The sequence below is a fragment of the Mus pahari genome, chromosome 10, assembly GCF_900095145.1.
Source record: "Mus pahari chromosome 10, PAHARI_EIJ_v1.1, whole genome shotgun sequence".
In the NCBI taxonomy this organism is placed as follows: Eukaryota; Metazoa; Chordata; class Mammalia; order Rodentia; family Muridae; genus Mus; species Mus pahari.
The window spans coordinates 20773522-20782319 of NC_034599.1; the positions used below are offsets into that span (position 1 = coordinate 20773522).

Below are 8798 nucleotides of genomic sequence, written 5' to 3' on the forward strand. Positions count from 1 at the left end.
CACACACACACACACACACACACACACACAGATATATAGATGTATATGTTTCAAATCTTAAGCATTAAGATAAAGAATAGTTAATCTTTGCATATTTTGCCTATTATTTCCATACTTTTACATTTAATTTTAGGGAACATATTGTAGTCATTGTACTCCGAGGGAGTCCCGAGGATGGAGCAGGAAGGAGCGGGTGTACTTCACCGATGATGGTGATTCGCTGGTGATGGAAGGAATATTGCAGAAACGCCAGCTCAGCAACTCCACATTCACAGCATCCACAGGCCCTTTTCATGTGCCAGCCAGTCATTTGCAACAGCTTTTTTAGTAGGAAAATGTTAGCTTTATTTTGATTAATGGCAGCTCTCGATATACTTTCCAGTTATAATGAAGGTAAGAGTTATGTCCATTTCAATGCACAAAAATATCATTAGGTACAATTTATTGAGTACCTACTATATAATGCAGGCATATGACATTTCATTGAATTTTCACAGCGAGCCTATTAAATTAGAATTATTATCCTAATTTTACAGAGTAGAGACTGCCATCTGACCAAATGCCTTCTATAGGACAGGCCTTCACCAACCTCCCCATTTGCCACTGGCCACCCGCTTCTGGGAACTCAGTCACTCCAGCTGTTGGCTCTGCTTCAGTTTTAAACATTCATTATAGAAATGTTATGTATTTTATAACCTTAGGCCATTACAGATCTGATCTGTCACGGTCTGCTCAAGGTTCTATGACAAAATACTGCAGAGCAGATGACTTATAAACAACAGGCATTAAGCTCTACTTTAGAGTCTGGGAAGTCCGAGATAAAGGTGCCAGTTAATCTGTTATCCTGTGAGGACCTGTGTCTTAGTTCAAACATAATTGGATGCCTTCACTCTGTGCGTCTGTGGTAAGATGAGTAAGGCTATCTGAGGCCTCCTTGCTGTGCATACACAAGGATGGTCTCTTTACAGTAAGGTGGCTTGCTGCATAGGAATAGCAGAGTTATTTTGGGTTTCTTAAGTACAAGTAAAACGAATGCTTACATTAAAATAGAGGCTGCGAGTGTGCATATTTGCAGTTAAAATACGTTATTGCTGAAAACAGCATGTGCTCATTTGAGCCTGCAGGGAGCTATAGTCCTTCCCTGGTGTTGGGGGGGGGGGGGAGTCTTCCCTGAATGATGCTGCATATTGATCAAACTATTGGTGGCCCCGGTCAGTAGCTGTGTTTATGTCTTATAACAATGAAGCTTGTTGCCTGATTTCTCTCTCACAGATTTCTTTCTAGGCTGTCACAATGTTTGATAGCATCACCCATTAGCAGAACCTCTGAAAGTTAGAGACAGTCCTCTCTCGTATTTACCAACTGAGTTCACAGTAACACTGAGAGACCTTTGCCTCACGTAAGCGTCTTTCAGGCACCGTCATTGGCTGCAGGCTCCATTTCAGGAGATGACATTTTTTGCTCGTTCCTAAGAGCAAGTCCCCACCTCTGAGTTAAGATGACATCATGGGAGTTCAGGCACACCTCCAACTCCACTCTCCTGCTCTCTACCGCTTGCTTCCCTCACCTCTCCAGTCACTTCCTCCACTTAAGTCCCGAACTCCTTAATCATTCATGAGGGTTGGAATCAAGTTCTTTCCAACTCTCCTTTACGTTGACGTCTTCACCTCTCATAAATTTCAAATATTCTTAATGGCATCTAGAATGGTAAATCCTTTCAAGCCCATTCCCACTCCACACTGCTACATCCATTAGAGGAATCTCTGGCAGATCAAGTCTTGTAAATGAGTAAGAAGCCTATGCAGTTGACACGATGCCTTCAGAATGGACAGCTACATTGGCAGGCAGAAAAGCAGCATTAATCTTGTTGGATATGTCTGCCAGCGATCATAGGTGATCAGGTGTTTTGTGAGTGTCCCGTAATATTTGAAAGGAACCCTTTCTGGGAAGTAAGTCATAACAATCAGCAGCGGATATTTAGGAAGCCATGTTGCAAACAGATACACTGCCATCTGGCCTCTGCTACTTTGTTTACTGGATGCAGAAAAAATTCAGTCTCATTCTCGGGGACACTAGGAATTTGGGAACATTAAATGAGCATTGGTTTCCCCTCAAAGTCACAAGCTATGTTTAGTCCTAACAAGAGATGGCCGGACCGGAGGGCTCTAAAGCTAGGCTTTGATGTCTCTGGCGCTGAAGTCCTGGGGACTTGTAGCAGCCCGCACCAGTGGTCTCAGGGACCCCGTGTGCGTCTTGTGGCTCTCACATTAACACTTGCTGAGTCACCTGCTTTGTGTTCTAGACATGGCCATTTCCTTGAGCCCCAGACTTGTCTTCTCCAGCCCCCTCAGCTCTCTTGGGGGGTCACAGGGTTAGAGCATAGGGCCTTGCTTTGGATTAGACTTCGAATCTGCTGTGTGTGTGTGTGGGGGGGTTGATCTGTCCAAACCACTACAACATTTCCCTATCAACAGTGAAGCTGTTTTGCCTACATATCCTGTCTGTGTTCAACAAATCAGCACTTTTCATTTTCCCCAAGAACCTTCCCTATGATCACCAGCATAATTTAATTAATTAATTAGTTAATTAATTAAAGATAAAACAATTTAAAACTTTTTTCCTTTGTATTCACAGCCTGGATAATTGTTAGGCACATCCTGCCTTGCTTCGTGTTATTATTTTACTAAGCTAGCCCATGTCTAGTTTTTTTACTTAAAACAGTGATTTTTAACCTATGGATTGTGACCCCTTTGGGTGTCAAATGACTCATTCATAGGGGTTACCTAAGATCATCAGAAAACACATGTATTAGCTTTATAATTCATGACAGTAGCAAAATTGTAGTTGCAATGAAGATATTTTATGCTTGGGTTATTAATGGTATGTGGGTGGGGGCGATTACTATAACAGGAGGAACTGGATTAAAGGGTCCTAGTGTTGGGAAGGTTGAGAACTGCTGATTTAAAGTGAGAGGGTTTATACTTTTTCTTTTACGTGGACACTCAGATGTCTGAAAGGTGATTGACTGGCCTGATTTCAATACTGTTCTGTCTCTAAGGCTAGGAGGCCTGAGGAGAGAGAGAGAGATGGGGAACAGCTTTCAAGCAGGGTAAATGTGCACATTTACTAGTTAAGCTCACTGTATTATATGGTACTTGTATGGCATCCAACAATCACAATCGTAACATAGTAGATGACTGGTCACGGTTATTGTAATAATGCAGAACTGTGAAACACTATGAGAACGAGACAGATGCAAAGTGATTACATATCTGTCAGTAGATATGCTCAGCGCAGGGTTTCTCCATCCTTCCATTTATATTGAATACAGCATCTTCACAGCACAGTAGAATAAGGTACACCTGTGCAAAGGCTCTTTCTCTCATGCATCATCAAAGAACCCCCAACTCTGTCACATTAGGATGCTGGGTTTTCACATACACACCAAAAGGGCCACATACATTTAGTCTCTAGCCCTTCTCCCTAGAGAGTCTTGCAGCTAGGGTGTAGAGGCCCCATAAGAGCCAGCTAGCTGATCTCATCTCTTAGCTCTGGCTTGAAACTTAATGTAATCGGAATGGCTGTTAGAAGCACTGAAACTGGTAGCCCTAGAGAGTGCTGCTAACGTTTCACTAACAAGCAGTTCCCTAGCATTAGAAATAATTTTTTTTTCTGCTCTATAGTGAAAAGACATCCCAGTGAGTTTATCTGGATGGGCCCTCTGGTCACAGGCATGTCAGCCTTTGACCATTGCAACACAATGTCATCTATAGGGTCCTTGATTAGGAGCCGAACAATTGAGCTTCAAAAACAGTCACAAGCAGGGCATGGTAGCAGGTGCCTTTAATCCAGCACTTGCCTTTAATCTAGCACTTGCCTTTAATCCACCACTTGGAGGCAGAGGCAGGCAGATCTTTGAGTTTAAGGCCAGCCTAGTGTACAGAGTGAGTTCTAGGACAGCCAGAGCTACACAGAGAAACCGTGTTTGGAAAAACCAAAAGAAAAGAAATCACAATGGAAATCCAAAAGGGGAGAGTAGATGACACCTTTTATGCTGCCTACCTGGAACACTATGTTTCCTCCCAAATTGTTTGTTTGTTTGTTTGTTTCTACTCTTTGATCTTCAGGAAAGAGTTAATGACTAAAGAAATCCTCTAAGTAACTTGAGTGCTTAAACCCACCTCTGTGAATGCGTCCCGTGAGCAGAGCAACATTCAGTGTTAACCCAGGTAGTCCCTGCACAGGGCCATAGAAGTATGTGCTCCACTCTCTATTCCCATCTTCCCTGGAGCTCCCGAGGTCCCTAAAACCCTGCAAACAGGAGGCAGCACAGGTCAAACTGACTTCAGTTGTTGGATCTTACTCTTTGCACCACCATGAAGAAATTTAGTGGTGAACACGTTTAGATTCCCAGAGTTTTGAACTGATCAAACATTCTGGAAATAAAAACAAAAACTCTCTATAAAGGAGATCAAAATAATGCTCTGTGCTATGCAGTCCCCATCTGACTCCAACGCACAATCCTTTGGCTTTATCTCCACCAGTGCTACGATTACACGTATTCCAGCAAGCCCAACTACTGTATCTTTGTATTGGGTAGGAAGTAGAATTTGTTGATGGGCATGATTAAGGAGAGGCAGCACCATGGAAGCTCTCACACGTGCTGGGCCTGCTACTTGTCCCATGGAACCACAACTGGGCATGCATTTGGTATTTATCCACATCAAACTTGATGATATTTGTAGTCATTGGAAAGGCCAATTTCCCGGGTTCCTAGGAAATCCCATATAAACAGCAAATTGCATGTAGTACCAATGAGCCTGCTGTTTGCAACCATTGTTCACCGAACAATGTATTTTAAAATGTGAAAAATGTACAGGGCCCATCCTGTACTGTGTTGCTTTAGAATCATAGAAACACAAAACCCACAAACCAACTATAGGCACGTATCACTTAGCAACAGGGACACATTTGGAGAAGTGAGTCATAAGGTGATTTCATTATTTGGTATAGGCATTGAATGCTCTCAAATGGGCTAAGAAGGACTGAAAAGAAAAGCCTATGAAACCACCACTGCATATTTGGGCCATCCTTGACTAATGTGTTGTCACGTGAGACATGATTATGCTTAGTGATGTAGAAACAACCCGAGTAACCTTTGAACATAGTAAGCACAGACACACACACAGTCTAGGAAGGGCGGGCACCAAGAGTGTACGAGCTGTGAGATTGTGTTTTCTGGATGTGTCAAGGAAGCTGCACCCACAGAACCTCAAGACTGTGGTTGCCTAAGAAAGTCCTACATAATATCAGTCAATGCGCCAATTTGGATAGGGGGAAATTCTTGGGGCCACGCCCTACAGGATGAACTACAGGCAGTTAATGGCTGCTCAGAGAGGGGGGAATCTGTTTTCTTCAGAGTCAGACTATCTAGTCCCAAGCGGCCAGCCCTAAACTCATGTTCCTATGAGTAGCACTAAGTGATCTCAGTAGGTTTTACATGTGTATACGCGTGTAACGTGAATAACCAAAGAAGAGGTCATGAATTTGACAGGGAGTGGGGGGAACAGGAGGAGTTGAAGGGGGAGAGAAGAAAGCATAAAAGCGATACAGCTGTGGTACTCAATGGATGTGTGCAGTGTCAGAGGGCAACTTTGTGGAGTCAGATCTTTCCTACCACCTTTGTATGGGTTCTGGTGATCAAACCCAAATGAGCATACGTCATAGCAGGCTGTATAGCTTTCTTCTCTCCCCCTTCAACTCCTCCTGTTCCCCTCACGCCCTGAACGTTTGCCTGGCTGTAGAGTTTGGGAGTTTTACCTTTAAGTGTGCTATCATCCTTATATACAACACTGCAGTCTTAGGGAGCATTGTAGAAGAGGGAGCAGAAAGAGTGTAAGATCCAGAGAACCAGAGTGTCTGCTGCAAGATAACTTCAGATATATAGGACAGGAAGCTCCACCCATGAAATCTCTGCAAAACTTAAACAAGAACAACGCAATGCTAACACCAGCTGTCATGCAGTGTGTGTGGGGGTATCTCACAATATACCACCCCTAGATGGAGGACTATGTGAAATTAATGGCTGCTGAGGGGAGGGAGGGGAGGGGAGGGGAGGGGAGAGAGAGAGAGAGAGAGAGAGAGAGAGAGAGAGAGAGAGAGAGAGAGAGAGACTATGAGTCAGTTTTCCCCCCATAGATATTCCAGTCCCAAGTGGTCAGCCCTAAACACATATGAGCAACACTCAATGAACTCGTCCTGTATTTCTGTGTGTGTGTGTGTGTGTGTGTGTAACAATAATAAAGAAGAGCTTATGAGTCTGAAAGAGAATTGGAGGGTTTGGAAGGAGGGGGAGGAGGGAAGGGTAGAAATGATGTAAATACACTAATCATGTATGGAATTCTCAAAAAAAATAGATATTAAAAAAAAAAGACCTATAGTGTGTTCTTGTCCGTGTCCCCAGGGGCTACTGAGGTCTACTGAGTTTGTGGCTCTGAGCTACCCAGATTGCCGATGGCCTCTGGCTTTCCTCTGATTGCGGTGGTCCTTTTCTTTACCACAGGAGAGTGCACTCTCCACACAGCCTCTCCTAGTCCTCTTAGAGACCTCACTGTGGCAGCTGTCACTCTTGTAAAATAGACAGTGCTCTCCAGCACATGCATTGCCCCCTCAAGGCTTGTGTGGCAGAACTTATTTTTTTATTTTTTTATTTTTTTGGTTTTTTGAGACAGGGTTTCTCTGTATAGCCCTGGCTGTCCTGGAACTCACTCTGTAAACCAGGCTGGCCTCGAACTCAGAAATCCGCCTGCCTCTGTCTCCCGAGTGCTAGGATTAAAGGTGTGCACTACCACACCCGGCTCTGTGTGGCAGAACTTAACTGTGTGTGTTCTAGGTGCTTCCAAGGATTGCTTGTGCTCTAACCTTACCACTGAGATTCTTTCTGAATCAAATCAGTGCTGGCAGCTGATGTCTGTGCTTTCCCGCTCTTCTCTAAGTGGAGTACAGGACAAGGAAGAGCTGTTCATGGCAGTGTTCATCTGCCTGGTCTCTGCTGCTCTCAGAGAACGCTGATTAGGTACCAGGCTTCCCGAAGAACATGCTCTTGAGACCCAGATCCACACTGGAACGTGGGAGAGTCTAAATATCACATACTCCTGTCCCTGGGCATGTGTGACTAAGCAGCACCTTTTTTCCTTACAGCTCTTGAGGGCAGGGACATTATTGTGTTCACATGGCCCCCCCACCCCACCCCCACCCCAAGTATCTACAACTGGAGATATTCCATGGCTATTTGTGAAGTAGCAGAAGGAAGGAGTGACAGAAGATGGGACAGAATTGAAAACAACATATCAGATGATCTTCCAGAGTACGAATTTAGATGGTATCAAATGGAAGATTTGGTAAATAGGTTTGCTGCTCCTAGATATGCATGAAATTGCTCCCCAGGGTGTACCTGGTGTGTCAGAAGATTGGATATCATTAGTACTGGTAAAAATAGCCAAGACTTGAGGAGCACCCAACATTAGAAATAGCAGTGGGGATAGCATATAATGGGACATCTGAGGACAGATACCCTGTAGGTCTCAGGAGGAAGCGTCCTGGCTTGCTGAAGGGCCCTTAGCCCTGGAACAGTCATCTAGCTTGCCCTGCTCCTATTTTGGGGTACAGACTGTCTGGATCGAGGGGCTCATCACCATCACTTTCTGGATCCCAGAGGCCCTTTCATCTTGGGGTCTCGGTTTTAGATGTGGGCGTGTCTGTCTGTCCTTCTGCCCCTCTCAGTGACACTAAGGCTGCTATTTGTTTCAGAACAGGTGCTGAGTGGGTCTGAGCTCGCTGTCATCTCTAATAGATTGGCTGTGGCTTGCTAGGGTGTTGAGAAGGCTTCTAAAGTTTAGTTTAGGTTCAGTGGAGGGAAGCTTCATGAAAAGAGGCGGCAAGGGAGGGATGGTTGGAGAGGAGCCATGCAGATGCCACCCCTGTTCTAGAGAGAGGGGCGTAGAAGCCTAGCGTTGGTGGAGGTTATTTTAATTTCATTTTTCCCCCTAGAGCTTTGCCTTGGTGCTCTTCGATAGGTTCGATGTGGCATCTTTGTAGATGGAGAGAGAAAGAGCTCAGAGACTTCCCAGCTTCTACATCCAACGTGGTATCTGCTATTGGACACTAGACCCTGTGATCACAAACAGGCAGGAACAGGAGGCTGTGTAACACACTCCTCCAGAGGGAATGTTTCCCAGTAGTTATTTCAGAGGCAATTTAAGCTTTTGTAACTTGAGCCGTGACTGGTACTCCCAACTTAGCACATAAGATTGTTGCTCACATGGCAAGAATCTTGGCTTTGTGCACTGGCAGTCAGAAGGGCTGAGGAGGGACCAATGGCTGCGAGCCACCACAGGGTCTGTTTCATTAAACAGCCATGTTTAGTGGCTTTTGCCCAGGGTGGATTTGTCCAGGGACTTCCTTTAAGGCATTGCTTTTTTTCATGTGGAGAAACCAAGGCATGACTGGAATGTATGAGTTTCTAAAGTAACTTGGGCCTCGGGCCTCTTGGGCCATGAAGTTAGCAGATATTCTTTGAATGTTTTACACATGTCTACTATAGACTTTGCAAGGATAACTACGAGCAACAACATGTGAGCCCCTCAGCCTTAAAGTGTTTCAGTAGTCGGAGAAGATAAACGAAAGCACCACAGCAAATAATACTTTAAAAAGAGTGGTAGCCGGGCATGGTGGCACACGCCTTTAATCCCAGCACTCAGGAGGCTGAGGCGGGTGGATTTCTGAGTTCAAGGCCAGCC

At 44.7% G+C, this 8798-nt stretch overlaps 1 protein-coding gene and 1 pseudogene across 3 annotated transcripts in view; one reads left to right on the forward strand and one right to left on the reverse strand.

Annotated features, from left to right (window-relative positions):
* The window catches only part of Eepd1 (endonuclease/exonuclease/phosphatase family domain containing 1), a 109799-nt gene that overhangs the window by 50860 nt on the left and 50141 nt on the right, over positions 1–8798 (forward strand). The window lies entirely within an intron of this gene.
* Positions 4757–4851, reverse strand: LOC115064878 (annotated as a pseudogene).